Here is an 11,053-nt window from a genome sequence, read left to right as displayed (position 1 = left end):
AGCAAAAAGATGGAAACAACCTAGATGCCCATCAACAGATGAATGGATAAACAAACTAGGGTACATACACACAATGGAGTTTATGCAACGATAAAGAACAATGATGAATCTGTGAAGCATCTCATAACAAGGATCAAACTGGAGGACATTATGCTGAGTGAAATAAGTCAATCACCAAAGGACAAATATTGTGTGAGACCACTACTGTAAAAACTCATGAAAACGTTTACACACAAAAAGAAACAATCTTTGTTGGTTATGAGGGATGGGAGGGGTGGGGATAGGGTAAACTAAATAGACAATAGATAAGTAGTAACTTTGGTGAATGGTAAGACACTACACAATACTGGGGAAGCACGCACAACTTGTACAAGGAAAGGTCATGGAAGCTCCATAGACACATCCAAACTTCCTGAGAGACTGAATTGCTGGGCGGAGGGCTGTGGGGACCATGGTCTCAGGGAACATCTAGCTCAATTGGCATGTCACAGTTTACAAAGTCAATGTTCTACATTCTACTTTGGTGAGTAGTGTCTGGGGTCTTTAAAGCCTGCGAGCAGCCGTCTAAGAAACTCCACTGGTCTCGCCCCTTCGGGAGCAAGGGAGAATGAAGAGAACAGGATAAAAGGAAAAGATTAGTCCAAATGACTAATGGACCACAGCTTCCAAGGCCTCCACCAGACTGAGTCCAGTACAGCTAGATTGTGCCTGGCTACCACCACTGACTGTTCTGACTGGGATCACAACAGAGGGTCCTGGATAGAGCTGTAGAAGGATGTACAACAAAATTCTAACTCACAAAAAAAAGACCAGATTTACAGAGACTGGAGAAACCCCGAGAGTGTGGCCCCCGGACACCCTTTTAGCTCAGTGGTGAAGTCACTCCTGAGGTTCACCATTTAGCCAGGGTTTGGACAGACCTATAAAACAAAGCACGACTAATGAGGCACAGCAATCCAGGGACAAGGACTAGAAGGCAAGAGGAGACAGGAAAGCTGTTGATAGGGAACCCAAGGCTAAGAAGGGACAGTGTTGACATGTCGTGGGTTTGTTAACCATTGTCATAGGGCAATATGTGTACTAATTGTTTAATGAGAAACTATTTGTTCTGTAAAGCTTCATTTAAAGTACAAAAAAATAAAGTATTATCTATATGAGATCAAATTAACAACAGCAACTCAAAGGGTTTGATGGTAAGCCTAGTGGACAGTGAGTTGAAGATAATGGTGATGGAATAATTTGAAAAGCATAGTGAGAATAGCAGCACAACTGGAAAAATGTAATCAATGCCATGTAATTGTACATGTGGAAATTTTTGAAATGGTGTATCTTTGGCTATGTATATTTTCACCAAACAAAAAAGCCCTCCAAGGTCGAGAAGGCAGAATGTTGACATGGTGGGGTTGTTAACCAATGTCATAAAACAATATGTGTACTGACTGTTTAATGAGAAACTATTTGTTTTATAAACCTTCATCTAAAGTACAATAAAAAAAAATTTTTTTAAAAAGTCTGAGCAGTATTGCTCATACTGCTTAACCCTTCTAGAATGTGTAAGCCTCCATCTCTGCTTGACGAAATCCTCTATTCTTAAAGGTTCAGCTTAAAATGTAATTCATTCATTTATATCCTTATTCATTCATTCAACAAATATTTATTGGGGTGATTTAGATTCCATATGACATTTCTAAATGCCTCTTCAAAGAGGTATTCTTCCCCTTTTCTGAGACTTCACATTATTTATAAACTTCAAATAGTCCTCTTTACCTACTGTCTTCATTTAAAACTGTTTCTGGTTCATCTTATTTTCTCTCCACCCAAATTGTATGATTTTTTTTTTAATACAGTGAATGTGTCTTGTATTTCTACCTCTAATTTATGGTACATTATTGGACAGATGTTGTTGTATGGATAGGTGACTGGGTGGATGGATGGATGGATGGATGTAAAGGACGGACTAATGGATGAAAGATGGGCAAACTGATGGATGGATGAACCGATAGAGAACAACAAATGACTTCTTTTTCAGTATCTTAGTAGAAATTAAGATCTTCTTTTAATGCTTTAATTGTGCAGAAACAGTTTAGTTCAATAGTTTCTTGGCTTTTTTTTTTTTTTTAACTGTGGTATAAAAGTGGAGCCCTGATCGTGCAGTGGTTAAGACCTCCATTACTAACTAAAAGGTTGGCAGTTCAAATCCACCAGCCATTTCTTGAAAACCCTGTGGGGCACTTCTACTCTCTCCTATAGGGTTGCTATGAGTCAGAATCAACCTGATGGCAACAGGTTTGGTTTTTGGTTTTGGTATAAAATCACACTTAAAAATATAGAATATACTTCCCTACCACATAGAGGTTACATGCTGTGATGCCCTTCTTCTCAACACTCACATCTCTCTCAGGTGTATACCCAGATGGGATACACATGCTATGTCATAAGATGAAATGAGAATTCTGAGATAGTTGAAAATCTATTACAGGAAATACATTGGTGAAAATATATATATAAGTTAAAATGAGCTAGTTCACTGAAATATCCAGATAAGGTATTTTCTTTTTCTTCCAAATTGGTTTTATTAGGCACATCAGCATATATTCACCGAGCACATATTATGTGCCTGGCACTGCAGTGGATGCTGTCAATGTTAATATGCTATGTTAATGCTGTGTCTGGACAGGTATACAAGTTTGTTTGTTTTTCATGAAGGTTGTTTATCTCAGATTCTGTTAACTACATTTGGTAAAATTCAGATAAAATAATAAATAGTACTTCTATTGGAATTAATCTTGAATAGGAGATAGAATGAGTCGGCTCATGTTAAAACGAAAAACAAAATATTGTTTTGCGAAAACCAACTTAAAACACAAAACGAAATTAAATAAGCTAAAAATATCTTGAAAGGATATGTCCCACTAGTTTAATCCAATTTTACCAACAGCAAATATCTGTAAATTCTAATTATCTGATCACCTTCTTAAGACAGAGTTATGTCACCTTATGTGGTGTGATTAATTACTTTTGTGTGTAGCCTTTCTAGCCAAGTCTTGTAACTCTCACCCAGGTGATTGGGCAGGACTGTGTGATAGGGTAATTGTGGCCTACCAAGGGGATTGGTCAGTTTTGCCTTAAAAGAGAGCCAGTTCCAGAGCAGAGAGAAGGAACCTACCACCAAAGAAGGAGAGATCAGCAAGAGAGACCCAGCAGCAGAGATCTGGCAGCAGGAGGCAGCACTGCAGGCTTCCCAGCCCAGAGAGAGAGAGCTGAATGCCTTTGGGCAGGGACTGAAGGCCAGGGAGAGGTGTTCCTCTGAGCATGGCTGGAAGAACTGTATCTTGAGTGTTCCTGAGCCTGAATTGTAATCGTTACTTCCCTAATAAACCCCGTAATTGTGAGTATGGTCTGTGAGTTCTGTTTGGCCATTGCAATGAATTATCAAACCCAGTAAAGAGTGCTGTGGGAGGGACAGTTCGTGTCAGAATTGATAAAGATGGCAAAGAGAGGAGGCATGTCTGACCCCCACCTCATAGGAATCAGCCTTAGGCTATTGATTTTGATTCTCCTTCTCTCTCAGGAAGTTGGCGGAGGTCAGACACTGCCCCCATGCCGTTTTTACACCTTACTTTGGTTTATATCCTTTCAGAACCTAGACCACCTCTATATGAACACTGAAGACATTCAATGAGCACTTTGAATTAAGGTTGAATGAATGAATTCATAAGCAAATGAATGCATAAATAAATACATGCATGCTTGCAAATGTATTCCTTTTTGTAGGCAAGCTAGTGCTGGGAAATCTATTGTACTTTTTTAGCAATTCTTTTTTCAAAGATGAGATAAAATCTGTGGCATAGATGATTAGTAATTCCAAATGCGTCAAATTCCAATTAATAAAGACTTTACATTCATCCCTACACTTGTGTGTGTGATCAACCATATTGTCTGATTCAAAATTCTATTAAAGGGCTGTGCCAGGCCTCTGTTGTTCTGGCTTTTTCCTTGGAGAACTCCGTACACATGATGACATTTAATTCCTCTTGACAATGATTATGACATGTGGTCAGAAAATGAAGTTAGGTAACCTTGAACACATGTTGCAATTTAATTCACAAAGGTGACACTTTTCAGACATAACTTAAAACCCCAACCTGGGGCTCAAGAAAGAAGTGAGAATTTGAGTGATTTAGTTGAGCTTTAAGAAGACCGGGTGCTGTTTTAAACCATCACACATAATTTAATGCAATTAAGCATGACTGACACTTTCTTTTCAGGGAGGAATTAGAAGCAAGCTGGCAATGAGAAAGAATAACTTCCCCTACCCCAAACAGACAGCTCTCCCCAGGGTGAAGTTGAGCTAATTAGCAGGGCACAATGTAGACAATAAAGAAGGAGAACTCTACTGTCAGCTGCTGCCATGTCCTTTATTATCATAAGCACAATGATGCCCCTCAGTACAGAGCTACAGAAAACTGTTCTGTGTGGGGAATTCTCTAATTGGAAGAGACTTGTCGCAGCCATATTTCAAACTGACACTCAAAATGTCAATCAGTTAGTTGCAGGTAACGAAATCGATCTATTGTATTTCTGTGCAGCAGACAGAATAGCTTAAAGCTCAGTAAACATTTCCTTTTCACTTTTTTTTTCTTTTTGACATGACCAAAATTAAAGTGATTGATTGTCAGCATGTTACAAGGAACCTTATCGACTTCAAGTATATTCTTTCCATACTAGTCTCCTCCTATCCCCTTAAACGGAATCTTGAAAAGTCTAGTTTTAGAACATTTTAATTATGACTTCATTCTCCTTTGTTCATTTTACATTTGATGTGCTTCTGGATACATTTATTTTGTATCATTTTTACAATTTTAAAGGTAAAATCGAGTCTTATGGAAGCTTCTGAAATAAGGTGTGTATTGAAAACATCAAATATTTAGATAAAATTCACGCCATATATTCATTTACTCACAGAAAAAGCAATCCCAGAGTTTATTTTTATTGCTGCTTTGAAAAGAGTTCCTTCTTCCGTTCTCTATTCTTTTCCTTCCATTTTCCTTCCTTTCACAGGTCTCCTGTGCTGGGGTGTATGTTGGGTTGCACAGAAGAGCTGGAGAGTACCTTGAAAGGGTTGCTACAGGAGAAGATATCTTGGAAAGTTCCTACTTACTAGCCTGGCTCTAGGAAATAGTCCTGAGATTGCACACAAAAGAAGGGAAACTAGCTGTGTGCAGAAAATTTTTAGACAAAAATAAAAAAATTCATCTTTTGGGTTTGCATACCAGATAAACAGAAACGTTGGCTTTGTAAATACTTTGCAAACCTTTGTTTCATCCATTGTAAATAGTAAATCCTCAGCTATCAGATGAAGAAAACAGTTATAGCAAATAAATGATTTATATCAATATCCTATAGTAAGGTTCTTTGATTATAGAGGATAATTGCTATTCAAACAAAGTGAACAAATCATTTACTGTACTGATTTTCATTACAGAAGACTCATTACAATCAGATGAGCAAATTGTTGCTGAGGAAATCTGTATGATAGGATACTTCATCCTGTAGAAACTGTACTTTGTTGATACGCCTACAGAGCAATGTTATTAGGTGTGATATCCTGATTGTCAGAGAGATGGAAACAGTCATTACAGAAATCAATCTGTCACTGGTTTTTGCAGAGTGGGTTCCCTGGGAAGCAGAGATGGAGATTAGCAGAATTAGTGTGCAGCAAGTCTATTGGAGAATACCCTCAGGATAAACACCTGTGGGGGAATGAAGGCAGCAGAATTGGATAGGGGAGACATTGAACTTTATTGCAACTGCATACCTGGAGCTCTGGAGCTGGGATGGCTCTTCAGAGTTGTCCCAGTTTGGGGCAAGGGAACCTAACTTTTATAGCCCTGCATCAACCAGTCATTATATGTATGATGCCTCCTGAAAAGGAAACTGACCTTGGGTTATTTAGCTCTCTTCAGTCAAGGGCAAGTTCCAGTGAGGAAATCCAGTTAGAGGTGAGCCATCAACATTGCCAGCAGTTGGGAAATGAGTGCCACAGTCCTGGAGGTGGGATCTGTGCCGTGCACCACAGCATTCACTACTCTGTCTAACAAAACTAAGAGTGCACATATCCTTGGCACAGCAATCCCACTTGGGAGAGTCTATCATAAAGAAATAGAGATAGTAACATGTAAAGTTTTAGGTACAAAGATTTTATATCAACATGTTTATATTTTACAAAGAAAATCTTAATGTCTTTGAAAAGTAAATGGCCACATGCATTAGGGCACCCTGAACTATTATAAAGCTATTGAAGATAAATGATATATATCACTCTGGAAGGATCGTCACAATGGTGTAAAAAAAAAAAAAAAAAAGAAAGTTGCAGAAAATGTGCTTGGTCCAAACTCAGACGTGTTATCTTTTTTATAAAAAGTAAGCAAGATTTAACTATGCATTTTAGAAGTGGCTGTATATGCTGGTATGTTCATGGAAAATTATGTGGAAGAAACCACATCAGGGAGTTAATTTTAATCAGAGTGTTGTTTGGAGATTTCTAATTGTTCCTTTGTATTATTGCTTTTGTTACAATTAGTATTCTGTAATATAAAGAAGATGGAAATGGAAAAAAGAGATTCATTAAACTCGGGGATGCTATGTGCCTCAGCAGGTATGCATGCAGAATTTTAAAGGTGGCTGTGAATGTAAGAATTTTTTTTTCTAGTTGTTTGTAACCTTCTTCAGTTCCCAGTGATTTGAATCAGCTGATGCATCGTTTCTCCAGAAAACGTACATATCCAGGTAATACTATATGAAAATAATTTTCCATATAATTATAACAAGGACTTCTTGAAAGCCAAGATAATTATTGTTAATTATCCCTGATTCTAGTGCAACTTTTTATTTTACAGATGAAGAAAACAAAGCCCAGACAGGTTAAGTAAATTGCTCAGGGTCACAAGTTTGTTAGCGGCAAAGACAGGTGGTTGTTAGCTGCTGTCAAGTGGATGCCGAATTCTTTCTCCTGTAATGTGAATCCAGTGCTTGAGACTTGTGCTTCTCTGAAGACATTTCCATCAATACCTTTTTTTTTTTTTTTCCATCTAAACCTGTCCCCTTTACCTCTTGGGGTGGATTATATTACTATTCCCAGCTATTCAATCCCTCTTCTGTAAAAGGATTACCCATACTCACATGTTACTGTTTGACCTGACGTGCCTCCCTTTGGGAGAAGAATGTTGCTCTACTCCCTTATAATGCTTGGTCATGTGACTTGCTTGGACCATTGGGAGTGAATGTGACTATACCACATCTGGACAGAAGCTATAAGAACAATTTCAAAAATTAGGCTCTACCTGTTGCTCTTTTCTTTCCACTATGGGAATATGTCCCAAATAGGGGATGCTCCTTCAGCCTGGACATGGAATAAACAGACACACAGAGCAGATCCACAGCAGCTGAACTGCAGCTGCTGACAGGTAGCATGAGTAAGAAATGGTTTTTCTATACCAGTGAGATTTGGGGGTTGTTACTACAGCAAAGCTAACACACTCCAGACCTGCCGATCCCACCAATCTTTTCCATCTCAATAAATTAAGCATTATTCCGCAAGTCCACTTAAGAAAAAGTGATCTTTTAAATACATAAGTCATATACTATCAGTTTCCTGCTTAAAACAGAGCAATGACTGCTCATTACATTTCAAATAAATCCCAAAGTCCTTATACTGGTCAACAAAGCCCCCCTGTGACTCGTCTTCATTTTCTACCATTCTCTTCCTTGCTCATTCGGGTCCTTGTCAGACTTGCCTTCTTTCTATTCATAGAACATGCCAAGTCTGTGCTCTCTGCCTGGTTCACTGGTAGTCACATCTCTGGTTACTCCTCATTACCAGATCTCTGCTCAAATATCACCTCCTCAAAGAGCATTTTAATGACCAACCTAACTAATGTTGCTTTCAGTTTCTACCTACTCACTTCCTATTACATTATGCTCTTTTATTTTCATCATCAAAGTATTTCTTTCCAATTTAAATGATCATTTCTTCTGTTTATTATCTGTCTCTGCAACTATAATGTAAGTACTATGAGAATAGTAACCCTGGCCCTCTTGTTTACAGCTATCTCTTCAGCATTTAAAATAATGCAAGGCACACGGAAATAAGTAATTTTGAATAGAAAGGTTAATAAACACACAATGTATCTCTAATATATTGAAATATCAATTATGATACTTTAGAAGAACTCCTTCACTAGTTGGTTTAGTTGTTCATATCCTCATCACATTATTAGAAAATTGCACTTTATCATCTTTCTGGGGACATGCTTTATTTGCCTGTGACTGCAACTCATAGTTAGAATTAATAAATTTTCAGTTTTGATGAAACTAGTGGAGGCTTATATTGCAATATTTGTGTATCTGGATGATTTTTTGATATCTCTTTTAAATAACTTACCATAGTGTCTTTTGTACTACATTTTTTTATTTGTTTTGAGACGTTTGTATCCAAGAGAGGTTGGATAAGATTTGGGCTTTAAGGAACTAGGCAAAATTTAGATAGGTAAGGAAGTGCAGGGGAAGTATAAAATTTTATCTCACTTTTATGTTCTCTAAGCATTTACCAGGATGTCTCACTCAGAACAGACATTCTATATATATTTGTTGAATTGAGCCGAAATCCAGATCGAGGAAAGAACAGAGAGCAATGATTACACTTCCTTGGGTTTTCACAAAAATGTTTGAATCTTGCAGCAATAGAATCTAGTAACTGCCATTAAGTCCTGACAAATGTCTATATTAATACTTCTATAAATGATGTGGTAATTCATGCTAGAATTGATGGTTGGGTTTCCCATCACTACTGCATTTCTGTGTAACAGGAAATTGTTCATAAAATTTTATTGAAATACATGTGTATGAAATAGAATTTCATAATAGTGCTAGATTCTTTTTTATTTTATGTTAAACACTCTGGTCTGTAGGAACAAATAGTGTATGGTAATGCATTAGATTATGATGTTCATGCTTATGAGTACAGTGTTCTAAATATTATACCAAAATGTCAGATACCTATACAGTGGAAGGCACAAATGTGTGGACTGATGGGCCAACTGATGTGTTTATTTTGCCCTACATGATGTTTAAAAATTGTTTCAATAAATATTCAGTATTGAAAGAATTTCACAACAAATTGTCTTAAAAAAAGATACAAGGTCTAGCAACACTGAACTTGCATTCCTACATTGCAATAATTTGCTGTTGTAAAATAGAGTAGTCCATTTTAGACAGGGCATGTAATCTCTGATTGACTTGCTAAGCTCATCTATTTTGTTCCTGAGACTTCGGGACTCCTACAATACACATATAATATGCTAATGGGAGATATAAGTAAATGTTAAAACCAAGAGCCTGCTCTATGGGGTGGGGAAGGGATCTAGAATCTGCTGAACTAAGTCTGATATGGTCACATAAAAATATAATTAACTACAGAAGGAAGTCAAAGATAAAATTACTAGCGAGTGCTACATCTGATCAGTGCTATGAAGTGCAGCGGCGATAAAGATCATTGCGGCCTGGGTAGTTGGACACCAATAGAAGTGCGATGTGATCTTGGCTTTGAAGGAATTTAGATAAGCATTTAATATATGAAAGGGGGAAGCAGAGAGGTAAAGGGGAGCATAGAGGTAAAGCATTTTAAAAGACAAAGGGTAGTTAGGCCAATGGGGTAGAATGAAAGATTTGTAAAAAATAATATGGGGAAATGTGGCTAGAGAGATTTGATAAGACAAAATTCTAGAGGGATCTTGAATGAAACGTATCTATTTTTTGGACTTTATTGTTGGTGATCCTATGTGAAATGGTCTAGAAATAGTGTTGCCTGGAAACATGCTCCTCTTTAAAAATTCACTTCAAGCCTATGCTGTAGAAGGCAGCCTTGGGTATAATAATAGATCAGCCTGGATTCTTTACACCAATTGAAGGATGTTGGTAGCCAAATGGAAACAATACACAAAGTCAGCCAGAGACTGTATCTAAGACTCTAAAGGACACACATGGAAGGGAAAATAAGAGCCCAAGCTTACTGTATTATATTGAAATCTGCCAAGTCTGCTTCAAACATATAGCTAATTGGTTTAGGTTATAAGGGAGTAATTGGAGATTAAAAAAAGAAGTTACCTTAAACTTGAAAAACTTGAGTTTCTGTTTATGGTGATGGGAAATTTGGCAATGTTTATGGGTGATGGTTGCACAACATGATCGATGCAATTGATATCACTAAATTGTACACCTGAAAAATGTTGATTTGGAAAATACTGTGATATATATATATTTTTTACAATAAAAAAGACACAAAAAACCTTACAAACCACACAGAAAGAAACAATCTTTTGATTGTTACAAGGGAGGGGGGAGGTGGGGAGAGAAAAACACTAGCTAGATGGTAGATAAGTGGTAACTTTGGTGAAGGGTAAGACAGTACACAATACTGGGTAAGTCAGTACAACTTGAGCAGGGCAAAGTCATAGAGGCTTCACAGATACATGAAAATGCCCTGAGGGACCGAGCTACTGGGCTGAGGTCTGGGGATCATGATCTCAGGGGACATCTAGCTCAATTGGCATAATACAGTCTATAAAGAAAATGTTCTACATCTGACAGTGGTGAGTAGCATTTGGGGTCTTAAAAGCCTGCGAGCGGCCATCTAAGATACACCTACTGCTCCCATCCTGGCTGGAACAAAGGAGAATGAAGAAAACCAAAGACACAAGGGAAAGATTAGTACAAAAGACTAATGGACCACAACTACCACAATCTCTACCACACTGAGCCCAGAACAACTAGATGGTGCCAGTTACCACCACCGACTGCTCTGGCAGAGTCACAATAGAGGATCCTGGACAGACCTGGAGAAAAATGTAGAACAAAATTCAAATTCACTGAAAAAAAAAAAAAAAAAAAAATACCAGGCTTGACAGAGACTGGAAAAACCCCAAGAGTATAGCCCCCAGACACACTTTTAACTCCTGAGGTTCACCTTTCGGCCAAAGATTAGACAGGTCTATAG

Source organism: Trichechus manatus, unplaced genomic scaffold, assembly GCF_000243295.1.
Source record: "Trichechus manatus latirostris isolate Lorelei unplaced genomic scaffold, TriManLat1.0 scaffold00036, whole genome shotgun sequence".
Classification (NCBI taxonomy): domain Eukaryota; kingdom Metazoa; phylum Chordata; class Mammalia; order Sirenia; family Trichechidae; genus Trichechus; species Trichechus manatus.
Note: the sequence above shows the minus strand (reverse complement) of the source record.